Source organism: Hoplias malabaricus, chromosome Y (genome assembly GCF_029633855.1).
Source record: "Hoplias malabaricus isolate fHopMal1 chromosome Y, fHopMal1.hap1, whole genome shotgun sequence".
NCBI lineage: Eukaryota > Metazoa > Chordata > Actinopteri > Characiformes > Erythrinidae > Hoplias > Hoplias malabaricus.
The window spans coordinates 24,311,045-24,329,255 of NC_089820.1; the positions used below are offsets into that span (position 1 = coordinate 24,311,045).

The following is an 18,211-nucleotide window of genomic DNA, read 5'->3' on the forward strand; positions in this document are numbered from 1 at the left end:
GCTTTTCTCAGATACTCACAGTGCACATGGTATAACTACGTACTACAGGCCGGAGTGGCTGTAGGTGTTCTTTTGAATCCAGCAGGAACTCACCAGGTTCTGCTTGTTTAATGTTAAAATTGGAGGATGAACAATGACATACATATGAATAAACAAATTCACAAATATATAAGGTACTGTGTAATAAATGAATAAATATCTTTTTGTCATTATAAAGTGCATAATTCTGCATAAAACAATTGTCTTTAATTGAGCCCTGTGTTTTTGTATTGTTTTTTTATTTTATTTTTTTTTATTATTCAGTTATGTATTTCTACATTTCTACCTTTAATTGTTTCTGTATTATTACATTTCTACAGTTAGATTTTTCTGTGTTTCCACATTAATAGAGTTCTGTGTGTATATGTTAAATGGGAGGGCGCTCCTGTCTTCCTCCTCATCATTAAACTGAATGAAACTAAAAAGTGTAACTGCATGATCTTAAGTGTGGCTACAGTTAATTAAATGTGAATCTTATTTTCAGAAACAGCCATGAAAAAAAAACCTGCAATATGTGTCATCAGTGGAGTGGAAATATTAAAAATAAATAAATATCAAAATGTGGAAATCATATAGAAATATGGAAATACAAAAATACATTCAAGACGTTTAAATAATTGTACATTTTTAATCACAAAAGAGCATTTATTTATTTATAAAATGTATTTTTATTTTACACAGCATCAATCTGCTTTAAAGTTATGAGTTAACTGAACATATAATAAACTGAAAAAGATTCTTCTTCTTTTATTTGTTAAATTTAGCCTTAATTGTCTCTTGCTTGCTGTGATTTAATTCTCTCTCTCGTTTAATATTTATATATATAAAACCTGTTTACAGTATTCCACTAGAGAATATTATTAGGTCGTTTAATATAAAAAAAACACTCTCCACACCCACACGCCCTCAGAGAGGACAATTCTGTCGTTTCTGTCGATAATAATTGTATATTAATATCTTGACAATGTTGTTGAATTTATTTATAAAATATTACGTGTATTAACTGAATAATAGTAGTATAAGCTTTTGGCTCAGATTCAATGAATTTCCTGTCAGTTTAGTTAAGAGTAGCTAACGCTAGCATAGTTTCAGTATCGAATTCATACTGAGATGAAACGGTTAAACGCCGTGGCCGTGTGGCGTGATATAAAGTAAACCTGGAGAGGTAAGTTGGCTACAAATCTCTATTTTGTCGTTAAATAACACTCAGCTTGTGGCGTTAGCTTGTATTTTGTGCTGTACGTTGTTTTTCCTTCGATGTGTTTATTTTATTTACCTTCTTTGCTAACGTTAATTTTGAGGGCGTTACCTTAGCTACAGTTTTTTGCTATTTCTCAACGTCCACAGACCTTTAGATACAGGGTCTTGGAACAGGCCTGGAATAGTAGAATCTGACTTAAAATATCCATAAAATATTAGTATGGATATTTATATAGCATAAATACTATAATTAATTGCCTTATTTTAGGATCAGGATATTTCCTGAGCAGTTCTAATGTGCACTGTGTGTCCTAAAGTTTAAGCACTGGTTCTAATTTGTGAATACATTTAATTTAAGGGACATCCATTGCTAACAAACCCCTTTTAACGGATTAATTAAATCCAGAACTTCTATCTTGATAATACAAGCTGTCACTAGAATACACTGTCGGTAGGACAGGACACTCTGGAGCAGCTACACATGCATCCAAGTGCTAAGAATGGGTTAGAAAGGTAATAACCACCCCATCTTTGGGCGGTAGAATTGGGGAACTGTATTCTCTGGTGTCATGGAGTTCAAACTCTGGGATGAGCTGGAGATCCAGAATTTACCATCCAACATCAGTAGATGAGCTCACTGATAATCTTAGGGTTTTTCATAAGCAAAATAACTTCTCTCTAAATTTCTATGTTGTCATATTTATAGCTGCATAACCGGCTCATATTCTTAGCTATAGGCTGTTTCAGGGATGTACTACTGAGATTCAAATAAAGAGCAGTGTTTGTTATTTTGATTGAGACGTTTTTGCCTGGTTTCCAGATTTCAGTTTAACCCGGCTGCCCTCGAATAACTGATTTTAAGCAATCCCTCCTGTCAGTGTGAAGAAGGAAAATCTTGGAAGTACCTCTTGAGAGTAAAAGCAGTCACTTTCTTGGTAAGTTGAATGACTCCATTCTGCTAGCCTAATGCTACTGTGTTTGACATTAACTAGACAGGACTGTTTTGTATTTTTGGGACTTGTTTACATGTCTAAACGCTGACATGAATGCTCATTTTTAACGCCTTTGAACACTGGTTAATGTCCAGAAACCTTTGAACGGGTAGGTTATATATTTTGTAACTTGATGGAGTTTCTCAAGTTTTATAGTTTTGGCCTTTTGCTGTGGTCTGACGGCCTATGTCTGCAATTCAGTGCATCATATATAATATTACAAGGGGTGCTTACATAAATATGCACAAAGTGTATCACAATATTTGTTTTTAGCCTGTAGTAGAAGAACCCTCATCCCAGAAACACATTATAAATAGCCCAGACTTATAGGGCCTGTATACACCTGCAATTAAGGTGTGTTTCTGTTGGTGGGATCACATTTAGATTTCACTTGTTCACGTAAAAAAACAAGTGTAAACACCCCAAGATGCACTGTGATTGGATAATGATTGGATCACTCAAACCACATTCGGAGGTGGTCAGAGACGGATCTCATCCACATTAAACCGAATGCGTTTTTCGTGTCTGGATAGATTTACACAAGCAGAACTCACGTCAGTCGAGAGGAGGTATAATGCAGGTGTTTTGTCGGTCTGCAGATCAGTGGCTGGACTTATTTCACAGATTAACTTGAATGCCCATGGTCATATTTGAAAGAATGCCAGGAATTCTGTGTCTATAAAACTAGACATAATTTTCTCCCACCAGTTTTACCTTCTCTGAGCTGTCCAAATATTCCTGTGGATGGACAGAGGCAGGAGACAGTATTGTCCTGGGCTGCTGCAGATGATCGTTATTTTAAACATTTACTCCCAAGGTTTTAGAGCGAATAATACACTGGGAGCAGCAGCAGGTGAGACAGCGTGTTTACATCCAGTTAGAGGAAGTGCACTCCGGGTGACTGTCTGTGAGGAGTGTGGTGTGTTCTCCCTGTGTCTGCGTGGGTTTCCTCCGGGTGACTGTCTGTGAGGAGTGTGGTGTGTTCTCCCTGTGTCCGCGTGGGTTTCCTTCGGGTGCTCCGGTTTCCTCCCACAGTCCAAAAACACACGTTGGTAGGTGGATTGGCGACTCAAAAAGTGTCCGTAGGTGTGAGTGAGTGTGTGTTGCCCTGTGAAGGACTGGCGCCCCCTCCAGGGTGTATTCCCACCTTGCACCCAATGATTCCAGGTAGGCTCTGGACCCACCGCGAACCTGAACTGGATAAGGATTACAGATAATGAATGAATAAATTATTTGATGCTGCGTTTAGAAGTAATACCATTTGCAGCAATAGTACTGTCTACTGTCTGAAGGCTTGATCTTTTGTGATGAAGCTGTGTGTTGAAGAGATTGAAGGCTTTGTGCCTTTGCAGTCTGTTACCTACACATACTGTACGTTTTAGAAACATTTTCTTTAAACCTATGTACTTTTTTGTATTAGGATTATATTAGTCCTTGACTTGTCCCTCCAATTACATGGCGTCATGACGATAAAGAACATTCGAGATGTGGAAATTGCTCTTATGAGCCCAAAGGTAGATATGTGCCCTGCAGAGCAGATCTTTTCTCTCTCTCTCTCTCTCTCTCTCTCTCTCTCTCTCTCTCTCTCTCTCTCTCTCTCTCTCTCCTTCATATGCCAGAATCATCCCCTGCAGCAATTATCATGGTGAATGGGGCCCGTGGAAGGTAATTGCTTTGTTTTTCAATTATTTGGTGAGGCTCTAGTAATTTACTTCATTCTATGAAATATGCCAATTAGACATTTTAATTACAGTTTTCACTGTATCACTTCTCTCTGTCTTTGAAAGGATGTAATACTGCTATTAGTTAGATGTAGGGAAAAAAGGCATGCGTTTCTCAAGCAGATTCAAATTGGCGAGATTGGCTTTTCGCTGCGCCCCGTACACTTAAAATCCTATCGCCTAATAACAGGCAAATGAATTCTGTTTGTACTTGGTCTGTAATAGTACAAGAGGCCTGGCTGCATCTGTGGGCCTAATGGTAGCACAGAAAATAACGGTAACAAACATACTCATTTGTTTGAACATTTTTCTGCATGTGATAAGGCGTTGTGCGCTGAGGCATTTGTTTTAGACACAGGTGGTCTACTATATGCCTGAGTTTTTATTGGGTTCTCTTTATTAAATCTTTCTTTGTGTTCACATTTCATTCTTTCTTTCTTTTTTTGTTACTTTGTGGCTCAATGAAAACAGAAAAAGGGTCAAAAAGGTTTCGGCTGCAAGTCCTTCATTTTCACCTCCATTCCAAGATAACCCAGGATTTGTCTCATTACCATATTTGTGCTTTTGGTGCTCCACTCTTGTTTGATTTAATTTCGCAGATAAGTCCTCGATTCTGCTGTGCACCCCCCCCACCACCACCACTATCAGACGGACTGTGTTTTCTTTTCTCTCTGGGAGCACTTAGGCGTCTAAAATACGGACATCTGTCTTGAATATGGCCATCTCTGCCAACCAGCAAGGGCATTGGAAAGCATCATACATCTCGAGGACAGTCTCCAGGGCCTTTTGTCTATACCTACTGTAACATGGGGCTGATGAATGATTCCAATCGCTGGCTCCCAGTAATATATAAAGTCATCCTACAATGTACCTTTGCACTAAATTACGCTCACTCAATAAGGCTTGACAGGTGCGGGTACTTCACCGGCTTCTTTTATTTCTCTCAAGCATCAGATGGTCTCCATTTATCAGTGGCCAACCAGCTACGCATTTCTTTTTTGTTCCCTGCCTCTCTCTATCTTTTCCTTTTGTGCATCCCCACTACCAAAAGAAGAAAGAGAGAAAGCCGGAGTCATGACATTGTTAGGGTTGTCGTCTCCGCCGAACGAAAATATCAAAGAGGATGCTCATTCAAGCAAAATAATAAAAATGGGGAGAAAAAGCGAACGCACTAGTCGTGCGGATCAACTCTTGATTCTTTATTAACGTGGCGCTGCTCACAGTGGGAACACATTTGTGTGCGTATTCACGGCCCCGTGGATTCACTTTGGCACAAAGCTGGGAAAGACTTGGCAGTGGGACACGGGGATGTTATTTTATTGTCAGTGATGCATTAGCGGAAACTCAGGATTAATGAATGTGTAAACATTTTGGTAATCTCTGGAACTAGGTGATGGCTTGGATAAACGCAGCCCTCACTGGGAACCTTTTTAGAGCATCGCTCACCAATTATACCTCCTTCGCCCAGAGTGGGGAAAGACGGCCCACGAGTTAAGCAGCGTCCATTTGCCGTAGGGGCTTGCGCTCACGAGTGTCCGTGTGTGTAAACACGTCTGACCCCGCGGTGCATTGTCTTCCATTTGATTTATACAGAGATGTTTATAACCAGACGTTTTGGGAAGGTGGATATCATTTGTCTTTTGGATCACTCCCTGGTTTTTAAACTGTCTGCGGAATATAAATGATCTCTTGTTCTTATAATCACATGAAAAAAAGCAGTGATACATTTCCATTTTGGTGAGTTTTTGGCACTCGTCTGCTCTGTACACACTGTGGGCCAAAGTAAAACAATCAGTACGTCGTCTGTTCTTTCCCTTAGAGGATAACACTGTGAATGTAAAACGTTTTTACATTTTAGTTACCGTTCTACATGTTTATTATTATTGTTATTATTCCACAGCGCTGTCAAGAAGTATTTAATGAGATTTGTAAAAAAAATAATGCTATTTATTGGAGCCATTGGAGTTTATTTGCTCCAAACCCCACCCCCAAAAACAAATAGCATTATTCCAGTGAGTGTAATATTGTGTGTCTGAATGTGTTGCTTTAACCCTTTCCGAATCTCCCCTTGTTGTAGCGGTGAATAAATACTTAATTATGTTAAATCACGTTTGCTTTCCACAAATCCACAAATCCCAAATAAACTTTGTTGAATGAATGTAGAATATAAAAATAGCTTTATTTATTTGTTTGCTTTTGTCCTTTCCATATTTGGGTTTTTTGGACAATGATTAACACAAACCCCCACCCCCCAACCCAAAAAAATCACCAGCAGCTTCCAGTGAACACTTTGACACGAGAGAATCTGCAGGTTGCAGACATGGCCCCCCTTGAGAAAAACTGTCCTCAGGGCTCCAATTAATCATTGCAGTCATTAGGTTCACTGTCAAGCTGTGAGGCCCTCTGCGCTCAGGCTCGGGGATTTGCTTTTAAGCTAAACAAATGTTAGCGTTATGTACGTTCAGCTAACAACCTGCCTGAGAAAATAAACGGAGCCGCAACTGACGTTACTGCATTTACTTAAGGCAGGCAAACCTTTCTGATGTGGTTCTGAAAGGGACGACTGTCAGCGGTGGATCAACACCTTTTTAGGCAGGAAGTGATATTTCTTTGTGCCGAGAGAGCTGTCGTATACTGGCATTGATTTTACACGACAAGTATAGAAAAATAATATTTTAAATTTATATATTTATTTGCCGTTTCTGACCAAGAAGCAAATAGAAAGTAACGTGTAATGGCTGTAAATAAAGTTACAAATGCAAATATAGAACTTATTATGTAACCAAGGTTGCGATTATGTTCAGAAAAACAGGCTGTAGTCCACCTGTTGCTCTGCATACTTTATCGGCTCCATTTCACCCTGCTCTTTGAGGGTCAGGATCCTCCTCACAGGGTCCCCACAGAGCAGGTATGATTTTGGTTCTCAACTTTGCAGTGATACTGATGTGTGGGTGTGTTAGTGTGTGCTGTGCTGGTGGATCAGACACAGCAGTGCTGCTAGAGTTCTATAACTTCATTGTTTTTCATGTCGTAGATAAAAGGATAGTTATTAAGAATATTTTAGTTCTAAAATGTAATCCTTTTTGACATTTGTATTTATTAACATTATATATTACAGCATAACAGTCTCACACAGGAGCATACTCTTCAGATCATTACTGCAGTGTATATGTCTGTGTAGGTTTGTGTATCGTAGCTGGGTTTAGGGGGGTGGCTGCCCTTTTTCTTTTTTCAGTCCGTGGAGACTTTTTAGACACTTGTGCGAGGTGAAGACCCTCATGTATCCTGTTGTTTTATCTGCCCTGAGTAGCACTTACTGCACTTTAGGGACCAGTGCCGCCACAGGTTGAAAAGGTCTCCGAATCCATCCTGTCCTTTCTTTTCCCTCTTTCTCTCCTCTCTGTATCCTCTCTCCACAAGCTTACTGTCTGCCTTTTATCACAGGAGGCTAAAAGCCCTGGAAACCAGAAACAGAGGATGTTAGCGTGGGTCAGGGGTCAGGTGTGAACCCTAAGACACACTTGGGGGAAGACCTCCAAACATTTTCGTGTAGATTACTCTTCTCAGAAATGTTCTAAATCAAGTTCAAGAGAGGCTTTGGGCCTTCAGGTTTATAATTAGCGAGGAATAATCTCATTATATAATGAAATTCGTTCAAATAATTAATCCTTCTTCGTCGCCTGTGGTGTATACGGCCTCGAGGTCTTTCTTCTCGCTGCTGCTCTGAGAAGTTCCATTAAAACCCGCGGACTCATACCTGTGGAATTAACATTACGTGGAAGTAGACCGGGGTATGGTTTATTAGGATTTAATTTAAATGAAAAGTTATTTTATGTAAGAAAGCAATTATCTTTACATTCGTGCCATGTTTTTGTACTTGTTCTGAACTCAGAACAAGTGGAAAAACAGAGGGCTTTCTCTCATTTATAGAAGATTAGTTGAATGCAAATACAATTCACTATGTAACATATTACTGTGTGGTTATATTTACAGTTTTATTGCATTTCACGTTGTTTGTGCGGCATGGTGGCGCTACAGATAGTGTCTCTGGCGTACAGCTCCAGGGGGCTCAATATCTACAGGTCAATCCCAGTCTCAGGTCATTGTCAGAGGAGTGTGGTGTGTTCTCCTTGTATCTGTGTGGGTTTCCTCCGGGTGCTCCAGGGAGAACACAGCACACTCCTCACAGACAGTCACACGGAGGAAACCCATGTGGACATAGGGAGAACACAGCACACTCCTCACAGACAGTCACCCGGAGGAAACCCACGCAGACACAGGGAAAACACACCACACTCCTCACAGACAGTCACCTGGAGGAAACCCACGCAAACACAAGGAGAACACACCACACTCCTCACAGACAGTCACCCGGAGGAAACCCACACAGACACAGGGAGAACACACCCCACTCCTCACAGACAGTCACCCGGAGGAAACCTACGCAGACACAGGGAGAACAAAAACTTGTTTTTTTAAAATAAACACCAAGAGCAGCAAGCTATCAAGTTGTTCCCAAACATGTGGTTGGTAAAGCATGGTGGGTAACGCCACTAATCTTCATACCTCAGGCTGCGTAAATGCTCTCAGTGTATTACATTTAAATGCAGCTATTAATGATATACTATATATATTTTAATTTAATGCAGTGATAGTAGTCATAACGTGGGCAAACATGCGCTCAGGCTTTGATAGTCATAATGTTAGGAAGTGTATGTTGTAATGTTTTTATGGTTTACAACATGGATGGGGGGGGGAGTACACCTCCCACCCACTCCCCTCACCAAACACCCCCTCCCCCGGTAGTCCCAGTTAGCCATGGTTAGCCTCTTGCCCCTCTCTACATTTGCCCATATGGCTGGCTGCTAATCAGATATGGCAGTCAAAAGTCAAAAAATGATGGAGGTTTTTTTTCTTCCCTCCCCTTTCCTTCCAAGCTGGAGAGATAGGCCTAGCCCCAGAAACTTACTATCCCTAACCCCCCCCCCCCCCCCCCCCTTTTTTTTTTTTTCATCCTTCCATCCCTCCCACCCAGCCGGCTCTAAGCAGATGACTGCAGGGGGAGGATGATCCCTCTTATTCACTGCCATTAGACCTCTGCCAAAGCAGTGTGTGTGTGAGAGAGACAGAGAGAGAAACTGAGAGAACCAGGTCAAACGGGTGGTGGCTTATTCAAATTGGGACACATTTTTGTTTTTAAACTACTGTTATGAAATGGCTGAGTCTCTGTAACACTCTGGATTGCTCACTCCTCACTATATTACTATAGAAGAACAAGTCAAATATGAGCACATGCCATTCCCATGCAGCAGCTCCTGGATATTTGATGCACTCTTTAAGCACAGACCTTTACTAAACAGACTCCAAGGATGCTTCTACTCTTAGTTTTAAAATGAAAGCTCTATTGTTTATGATGTGTTTGACCAGAGGAGTGAGTCTTGGTTCCTCCCATAGGTTTCTTCCTCCAGCCTCAAGGGAGTTTTTCCTTGTCACTGCTATCCAAGGCCAAGGGGTCCAAGCACAACTGGCGTCACTCCCTGAGAGGTTAGATGTGCTTCGTATTCCCATGTTCACAGTGCTAGACCGTGCAGATGTTCAGAGGCTGATGTGACAGATGTAGGCAGTTTGCATTCCCCTCAATTGTGAACTCTCTGGTGGTGTTACAGTAGTACAGACATGGCTGGCCTCACATGTCTTTGAGGAAGCACATGTTCAGGTTGTAACAAGGGTTATTCTAAAGGGTTATCTGCTATTTTTCATTTTGAAGTTTGCAAGGGCCTTTAATATTAGTGCATTTTTTGTATCAGGTTTTAAAATTAATTTACCATGACACTGATTGTATTCCAGCAGTGAATATATTATATATTAGAGGAGTGTATTGTTCCTGTTGGAACCTGAGTCCATGTCAACGTCCATCTGTGTGAGGTGGGGGGAAAGAGAGGAGACGGAGACAGAGAGAAGCCACAGCGAGCAGCTAAGTACCTTAAATTTTGTCTCGGGTTGTGGCCCTTATCTAATTGAATGCTGTAAAACAGAGTCCGGGTGTAGGCCGCAGGCAGAGACTGTGTAGCCAGGGCGCAGTCCTATAACTTACTGACTGGGAGGTACTTAATATATAATGCAATATTCCCGCGCTGCTGCGTGCCATTTGTCATTTGAAGCGGGATACAGATTATGGCTCAGGGCAGTGCATCTGTCCTGCGAGCGGCTAAAAGCTTCCCCAGCTGAGCCTGCTGATTCAGCCTGTGGAGCAGAGGTCAGTTAGTGTCTCTCTCTCTCTCTCTCTCTCTGTGTGTGTCTCTCTCTCTCACACACTCTTTTTCACAAACTCAGTCTGTCTTCCTGTAGTTTTTTCCTCTATTTTCTCTATGCTGGCTTTCTTTTCAGTCATCTTTCTTTCTCTGTGTCTCTCTCTCTCTTTCTCTGTGTCTCTCTCTCTCTCTCTTTCTCTGTGTCTCTCTCTCTCTCTCTTTCTCTGTGTCTCTCTCTCTCTCTCTTTCTCTGTGTCTCTCTCTCTCTCTTTCTGTGTCTCTCTCTCTCTCTCTTTGTGTCTCTCTCTCTCTCTCTTTCTCTGTCTCTCTCTCTTTCTCTGTCTCTCTCTCTCTCTCTTTCTCTGTGTCTCTCTCTCTCTTTCTCTCTCTGTCTCTCACACTCTTTCTCACAAACTCAGTCTGTCTTCCTGTTGTTTTTTCCTCCATTTTCTCTATGCTGGCTTTCTTTTCAGTCATCTTTCTTTCTCTCTCTCTCTCACAAGTCTATGGACATCCAAATAAACTAGTCAGTTTAGTTGTGGTTCCAAATTGTTCCATTGGCAGCTATAGACTACACTTTAAGTTGGTGCAGTGTCTCAACAATGTTGAGATTTAATACTAACTTCCTTTCACGTGATGTCATTTCATTGCCCTGAAACTCATGATTACCGCGGTCCCGGGTGCCTGTTGTTCATAGGATCCATTGACACTTGGAGGGGATGATACACCTAGGACAATACCTTTAGGATTTGTCTTGGAGATCCTCTTGCCTGGTTTGGACCGGCACCTTTCAATAACAACATATTATTGCACTCATAGAAAACCTCAGATATGAATGTCCTAATAAGGGCGCGACACTTGTCATAGAATGAGAATCTGCACCTTAGGTTCATGCCCGTTTAGCATAGCAGCCTCTCCCCTGTTCTTATAGCCCTTAGCGTCAGCCAGGCTTAGCGGGTGACTAAATGCAGCGTATTGACGTCCCACTGGGCTCGACCCCTGTTGTTTTGACAAACCCTCCTTGGGTGTTGATCAATCAGGGTTTCTGAGGGAGCGGAATGAGCCCAATATCTCGTTGCTTACCAAGGAGTGTGTGTGTGGGTGACTGTGTGTGTGTGTGTATGTGTGTTCATGCATGCGGGTGGGTTTGTTGCAGCCTGGTGAGCAAGTGTGTGTGTGCGCTTGCTATTCAATTTGGACTCGTAAGCGCTGCCCCCTTGGTCTGTCCCTGCAATTTGCCCGCCACACGCACACGCGCCTCAAATGAAAAGCTGAGGGATGTAGGCAGGGGGGGGTGAAAGTGTGTGTGTGTGTGTGTGTGTGCTATAGAGGGGGTGGTGGGGGGTGGATATGTCGAGGGGGATGATCGCCAGTTTCTTCTGACGCTGACATAAGTTACAAGCGAAAATTTTAATTAGCAGGGCGGTGCACAGCGATAATTCACTGCCTCTTTTGTCTGGCTGCTTGTTTGTCATTGCGAGGCTCTATTCATCGCGTTTGCCCTGGGAGGAGAGAGAGGTGGCAACACATCCAGCATTTACACTCGAGGGAATACAGAAACTTAGCCGTACACCCCTCATGGTGGTATTTAGAGACCCGGGCTGATTAGCGGTTGTTATAACATCAATTGTGCTCGAGTGTTCCTTATCCATAAATCTTTTAAAGAGTGTTTACATGCTCTATTTTACATGCTTTTTTCGACTGGGCTTCGGTTTCTTTAACTCTTCCTTATCTTTTATGTGCTTTTCTTTTTTAAATATATTTTTATTGACTTTGTACAACTCCAAAAAAATGATAGTAATAATAATAGTAGCAGTAATGGCACATCTTTTCTGTGCTATATTTTAAAAAATAGCATTCGATTATTAGGTTAAATAATTTTTTATATTTTCTTTCACATGGATTTTCATGAACCCTGCTTTCTGGACTAAATATGGAAGATAAATATAAATCTATAATTACTCATTGAAAATTGGAAAATTTTCTGAAACCAGTATCATATGATTCATTATATTTATATAATTCTTAAACATAATTCCTTGGCAATGGATATGTGAAAAGATTTGACCAATATTTTAAAACATTCTGTGCTCCAGAAGAGTAAAATATTACAATAATATTAGGCAACTCTGCTATTTATTTCTGTGTTTTCGGGTTAGTTCATTGGTAATTCCTGTTAAAGTAAACGTTATCTTTGTCTGAAAATGCTAAGCCAAATTGTCCATTGTCTAATTTATGTCTGTGATTCGGCTGATTCCCTGAAAGCCGTCTCTGTGTTATTTCAGTGCTCACATTCAGACACTCTCTGACTCGAAGGGAACCAACAGATATTTCTGGCCCAAATTGAGTTAAGTCTTATCAGCCGTGTGCCTGCCTACAAGCTGCAGCCCACCCAGCAGCGCAACAGACACCGAGAGCCTCAAGACCGAGCTCCAGAACACAACACAGCAGAACGTCCGCCTCACTCCCATAAATGCATTTCACTTTTCTGCATTTAAGGCGGTGGTTCATACCCCAGCACATCACGAGACTCTTCCTGCAGTCGCTGAACGTACACCCAGACGCTACTGTGTTACAGCATCAGCCGTAAAAGCCCACCCTGATCATGAAATACTCGCAGAAGCTGGTGTCACGCCGGCAGGAAGTAATCAAGCCTATAAATATTTCACCTCGTCAAGTGCATTATCCCCAGCCTTAGCCCCGAACACGGTGTGGATCTCTTGCCATTCATCTTTTATTTACCTCAGAGTCTGTTTGTGTAGACGCCATATTTCTCCAGAGCTGTTGTGTATGCAGTGGAATAATTAGTGAAACATTCTCCTCCCGTGAGCCTTTCAGGTCACATACACTTACACACATTTACAATTCAGCAGAAGTGGGACGCCAAGGGAACCTTAATGAAAAAAAATTGTTGCCGTTTTTGGGGGGTTTTATGGATTGTCACAAACCTCCTTTATGTAAATATTAAAGCAATACTAAAAAAAATAGGGCTGGACGATTACGGCCAAAATTTATATCGCGATATATTTCTTCGTTTCTGTCGATATATGATATAATTCTGATATTGATATGAACTTTTAAAAAGGCACAAAAATTGACAGCAAAACCTCTTGGCTTTGTCAATATTAATATTATCTTAACTAACTTTTAAAATCGAGCGCAGTGAACTGTAATTAATGTCAGTTAGCGACGGATGCTGTAAATGATGTATATTGAGATCATATTGTTATTGAAACCGTTTATATTGTGGTGTATATATTGATATTGAAACATTGTCCAACCCTCACTGAATATTGTCTTTATTATGATTTTACAGATTCCTGTAGTCTTAGGTGCAGTACTTGGCAGGAGCAGGAGTAAAGCAGATGAGGTTCACCAGTCGGATGCTAAAAGAGTACGTTTAACTGCACGTTTTCATGCAAGCTAAAGAGAAGCGCAACTGACCCCACACATTTAAACCTGTGGTACCTGTATAACACGGTGCTGTGATTTCAGAGACACAGTGAACACACAGTCATCAAAAGGAGGAATAGAAACAGAATTCAGATGTTCAGTTAAAAACATTTATCTCCAATCGACTAAAAGAGATGCTCCAAAATTAAGTCTATTTACATTCACTTCCACTGAAAGTCAAGGACGTATTTCTCTCTCCTGTAAATGTACTATTTTTGGAGATACATATTTTTAATTCGACATCAATGATATAAAGAAGGAAGCATGTGGAATTTGACAATCTAAACAACACACACACACACACACACACACAATCTGTTACCCTTAGTTTCGAGTGATGTGGCTGTATGCTCAGTGCGATTCACTGTTAGCCCCTGGGGCATGAAAACTGAATCTGGTTTGTTGCTTTCCCTGATTCATTCATTCATTATCTGTAACCCTTATCCAGTTCAGGGTCGCGGTGAGTCCAGAGTCTACCCAGAATCATTGGGCGCAAGGGAGGAACACATCCTGGAGGGGGCGCCAATCATTCAGCGGTCGGGTACATAAAACTCTCTCAGAAAATGCTCATCATTAAAACAATCATTAAAACAACAGACAATATGATGTAAGTGTCAGAAAATTGTCCCAGTGTTAAAACAGCATTTTAACAAACTCAACCCTTTTCTCAGAATGTGTGGGGATGTTGAACACTTTCAGAACTTACCTTAAACACCTTAATTTTATATTTCTTTACTCAACTAAAGTCTGAATCAGCATTAAAAATGTATCAGAAACTTGATGTGCACCTGTCAATGAAATGTTAGAACAGCTGCTGTGGAAAATATTTGTCGCAAACATGAAATTCAGACCGTTCTTTTGCAAAATTGTAGCAGCAAATTCAATAAATGAAAAATTGCCATTTTGCTGCTGTTTAATTCTTGTAATTTACTTAAAAAAAGCTGCAAAAACCTAAAAATCTGATTGCTGCAAAAATAAGTATTAAAAAAATAATAAAATCTATAATTGAGGGGAAAGAAATAACAGGAATTTATGCTTTTACATAAGATATTGCTTCGCTTCATTTAGTAATTCAGTATTTAATACATTTAAAGCACTTGGCAGAGAAACTGTAAACCACTTTCAAGAAAAAAAAACATATCTGTGCAATAGTTATTGTTTATCAAAGTGCAAACACAGTAAAGACCCAACAAAGGCTTTAATGGCGTTTTTGTACATTTTCATAAGAAATTTCAAGATGGAAAAACGCACGTTTACAATTCAAATCAAATTTATTTGTACAGCGCTTTTTATAACTGATGATGTCACAAAGCAGCTTCACAGAATTCCAGTAAAGGTAAAGTTTTAACATGAAATGTAAAAATTAAAAGCCGTTTTAAAGTCGATAAATAAACGCCAGGGCGGTGTCACTGATACACAGCCGCAGAGTCTTGTGTTTGTTTGTACAAGTGAGCTCCTGCTTTGTACCCTTTGATTATGGGTGGGCTGCAGACCCACTTTAGCCCTCATCAGGATGAAGCACTTACAGATGAAGGAATTAATGAATTAAAATGTATTGAATCATTCTGAAAATCCACAAGATTAAATCTGGTTGAATGAATAGCACTGATTATGTCAAGGGGGGTATATCCGGCAGCTAGTGAACAGTCAGTTCTTGAGTTTGATGTGTTGCTCAACACTGTGATATAGTTCTGGTCAGATCATCTCCAAAAAGGCAGGTCAGTGGTGGTGTCCAAGCCTCACTGATGCGGGAGGGGAGTAAAGGTGAGCCGGTCCAATCCCACAGAAAACTGTCTCTGATAGAAAGGTGGTCCAAACGTAGCGTATACTTTATTTTTATAAAAATATACAGTGTCAGAAATTAGAAATCAGAAATTAATAGTTTAACTGACAGACTGTGACTTAATCTGTTCAAGGGACATACCTCTACAATCTGCAGCTTTACCCTCATTAAAAACACAGCTGATTAAACTCATCAGGTCCAGCAAGGCCTTTCTGAACTGGATTCAGTGTTAGACGGGGGACAAAGCTGATACGGTTGGAGCTGTGGCCTGAAAGGTTGTTTGAAAAATTCAGCAGGCTCTAGAAAATCACTCCAACTCCATACTGTAGACCTGTGTGCGTGTGTGTGTGTGTGTGTGTGTACATATGAACACTGTGTAAATGATTTACAGCAGGGCCAAACAATTAGGGGAAAATTAGCTTATTGCATTGTTTCTGATCTATTTTGACATAATGAATTAAATTACATTTATTTGTCTATAATTTAAAGTCCAGCTATTATTTTAATCAAAAAAACACTTTTTGTAAAACTTAGAAAATGTTTCTTTCCCTTGCCATTTGCAGCTCTACAGGTGGATTGCGCTCAAATTAGGTGTTTACGAAGCCCCAGTGTCTGTCTCTCTCTCTCTCTCTGCTCATGTCAGAGGCATCTAGAGGCTTTTTAGACAACAGCAAGAACTTAAAACATTAAAAAGCACGAACTAAAATGGGGATATTGCTCTATTCTTGCTCTGTAGGTGGGTAATATCGCCTTGTTTTTACTGTTTCAGATCACTTAAAGTGGTAGCATCTCCAAACTCAGGAAACAGCTAACTGCATTAGCGACAGTGCTACAAAACTAAACAACACAAGTTACAAATGAGCTTCTGTGGTCATTCAAACGATGAATAAAAACGTACCGACAGGTTAAACTTCAGCAGGATGTTTGGTTGCCTCTGATTCATTATAGTTATATATAGTAAAACCAACCTAGATAACTTCATATAATAAAACATGAAGGTAAATGTCCCATTTAAAACTTAGCTAGCATTAAAATGGCAGCTCTTGTGATTTTAAAGTTTCACACATTCATATTGTCTACATAAAACCGATTACTCGTTTAGAGCTAGTGTGCGGTGTGTTCCACAAACCGAACATCCTTTAATCGACTTGACAACTTCACGTATTGTATTATGGGCTGTACATTAAAGATGTGCTGGTAACTATAAAAATGAGAAGCTCTTTCGAGTTGGAAATTGTGATTTTGGCCTAGCGTATATCTATTATTTATTATTCCTACAGTCCAGCATGTTAGCGCTCTCATTCTCCACCTCCCAATCTGGACAGAGGAGTCCAGAAGGCTGAGTGATAACGTGCCACATCCCAAAGTGCCCTGAAGGCCTAGGCCAGCCCACCCTCATTGTCATCCCCCGTGTACTTTCTGACATGCTAGCAGCCTTGTTAGCGACCCCACCGCTCCCCGAGCACAAACTGTTGCCATCTGGCCCCATTGCCTCTTAACCTTGGGCTGCTTTGTCTTGGGCCGAACTGCGGGTGTTCTGATTTATCGCCGTGTCCGCGGATATAGGCCCCCGCTGAGCTCTCGGTGGGACGTTCTTCAGGAAGATTATGACTAAGACAAGCCCAGAGGCCAACAGGGATTATTTATGGAGCTCGGAAAAGTTTGATTTCATGATCGGATCTCCTGAGCGCTTACAGCCAGCGAAGGCTTCCTTTATTATTAAAACCTCATACGTTACGTTTCTAATAATTACTGCTGGCACTGATTGCAAATAGTACTTACGAATTTGTACCGAACTGCTATTTTTGCAGCTTTTCCTCAGGAGCATTCCCTCCTGAGTTCAGATTCACATTAATGCCATGGAGCTTCTTGTTTTCATGACTAATATTGCTGCCTGAAGTTCACCAAAGACCCGGAACCGAAGGCATTTCCATAAATTTGCTTAATGCAACAATTTCCCGTTAACAAAAGACAATTTAGGGGCCACATTGTTACGTTTTGTGCCTTTCATCATGCTCGCCTGATTTTCATATAAAAGTCTTTTTTAAGGCACTCCGCGCTACACAGGGCATTATGCTAGTGGATGAGAGAGAGAGAGAAGGCTGTTAGTGGATATTCATTTATGGCTTGCTTTTTAGAAGGAAGCTTGGAAAACAATGAAATATTCATCATCGAAAGACAAATGGCACAGACAGAGAGAGGGCGCTAAATTATACAGGAAAGGTTAGGATCTAATTGAATTAGGATCCGTGGAGAGCACAAGCTAGCCAACTGTAGGGGTCCACACTTCTCCCCACAAGTCTCTCTCTCTCTCAAGCCCCACCCCCATCCTTTCTCTCTCTTAATAATACCAATTTACTAGCCACAAAATGTATGCATAGTAATAAATTGCCACCAAAATTATTCAGACATTTATTTGTTTGTTTTCAAATGGCAAAGTCCTAATAGCCAGCATGCGGTGCATGTTTTAATAGTCAAAAATGTATTTATTTTTTAATTATCCACAGTAAATTACTGCAATTGGCCAACGGCTAGGAATTTCTTCAGACAATAGATCGGATGTGAACTGTGTACAACGATGAACACCATTCAAGGCTACGTCTAACAACACACAGCTTGAAAGAACATGATTACGGGGTGTATTTACAATAAAAGGAGCAAATATAAAAAATAGAAACGAAAATATAAAGCTAGACTTGTTCTAGTGAATCGTTTTAATGTGTTAAACACATGGCAGCCCCAGACCCTGTCTTTCCTTCCGTACCCCAACCC

At 40.7% G+C, this 18,211-nt stretch overlaps 1 long non-coding RNA gene across 11 annotated transcripts in view; it reads left to right on the forward strand.

The window, feature by feature from the left end:
• The first annotated feature begins 940 nt into the window (after window positions 1-940).
• Window positions 941-18,211, forward strand: part of LOC136677648 (uncharacterized) — a 40,030-nt gene continuing 22,759 nt past the window's right edge. For all 11 annotated transcript variants that reach the window (XR_010796390.1, XR_010796394.1, XR_010796392.1 and 8 more), the window contains exons 1-3: window positions 941-1,204; window positions 2,060-2,174; window positions 13,520-13,597. This is a non-coding gene — a long non-coding RNA (uncharacterized lncRNA). The remainder of the gene's footprint in view (window positions 1,205-2,059; window positions 2,175-13,519; window positions 13,598-18,211) is intronic.